This window comes from Salvelinus fontinalis, chromosome 30 (genome assembly GCF_029448725.1).
Source record: "Salvelinus fontinalis isolate EN_2023a chromosome 30, ASM2944872v1, whole genome shotgun sequence".
Lineage (NCBI taxonomy): Eukaryota > Metazoa > Chordata > Actinopteri > Salmoniformes > Salmonidae > Salvelinus > Salvelinus fontinalis.
The window spans coordinates 23,030,066-23,031,672 of NC_074694.1; positions in this window are offsets into that span (position 1 = coordinate 23,030,066).

Consider the following 1,607-nt stretch of genomic DNA (forward strand, 5'->3'; position numbering starts at 1 on the left):
CACTGTAATGAATATTACCTTTACCACAATATTGAATCTATGTGTAGCCTATTTGTTGCTACCATTTTATCCAACAAATGTTCAATAGACCTCCACACCTTCTCTCTCTGTAATGTAGCAAAAAAGGTTTTGGTTGAGATGGACTGCATCAAGCACTTTAGATTTCATATGACTGAAAAATCAGTTTTCCCCATCTGATCCACTTGTCATGTCAAAGTTGTAAAACCATTTGACATTGTGACTTGGCATCACATTCGGTATCAACAGGCCAATGTGTCATGCATGTTTTATGTGTAAAGGCCACAATTTGAGACAGCATTTTATAAGGTAAGAATGATTGATTCAGAGTATAGCATTGTGTGTGATGTCAGTCTCTCCTCTTCTCTTCCATTACAGGAGAGCTAGCCTGGGAACAAAATGAACCCCGGAAAGCAGCAGCTGTTTTCAGTTATTGCCAGGCTGTTTATTACCCGACATGGGACCACCGGCTGTAGAGGGGCTATAATTTGATTCTGTAATACTTTGAAATCAAATATTTCATGCCCATTGTACACTGTTCTCTGCAGTGTTACCTAAGGGAAATTAAATTTGAGTCAGCTTTTGTGTTTGGATTAAGAAAAGATATAGATCCATCGTTAAAGTAAAATCAATGCATTTCTTTACAGTCATTTGCAGTGCTAATTGATTTGCCATGCATTCCTTAGACTTTTGTAGTGGCCATAAAAAGTTAGCAAATGAAAAAAGAAATTGATCATCTGAATAATGCATGGTTATGACTATTTATGAGAGGTATATGTATTCACAATTTACAAATACACCACCATGGCAGTTTACCAATACATTATTACACAGGAGTGTAATGCCATCAGACTAGAGGAAGTGACTGAATTAGGCCTAAATATTGGATTCTATTAGTTGTCACTTGTCAGTCTGAATAGCCTTGTCGAGTTGAATGATAATGAAGGTTGTTACGCTTGCTCTTCCATTAATATGACATGGTCTGCTGCAGACCTTATCCCAGAATGCCAACTCTGTCAAGTTTTAACAGAATATCAAAGAGGTGGGCTCTATTGATAACCTCTTATTTCATTAGGATGCCAATGCCTGTGTGACGGGGAGAAGATAGACTCTGTGGAGTTGGGAGCTGTGTGGTAGGTGATATGAGTGATCATTTCAGTTGACTATCAAGCTGTTGTAGTGGCTCAAAGAAAAGAGAAGAAATTAAAAATGGTTGCAAGTGATTGAAATAGGATTTTCTCAACCTTTATGAATTAAGTGTTTATTCTGAAGATTTGTGAGTAGTGTAATCCCTTTGGTTCCTCAAAGAATGTGTCAGACAACAGGCTTCACTTTGTTTGTCTGTCCATTGATGTCTGGAGGCTGGAAGTTACCATCCAGGTTTTGGCTCACATCAACCTATTCTGTTCTTTGTTGGATTTCGTTCATGGTAAACCTCATGCCAATTAGTATAGCCACCTGGCTTGTTATAAAGCTGAAGGATGGGGATTGAAAAATGTAACCACTTCCAAATTTGATGGATCCTACGGATCCATTGACTGACAGTCCATGACATCAATTTGATAGTTACAAAGTTTTAAAGCTGTTTT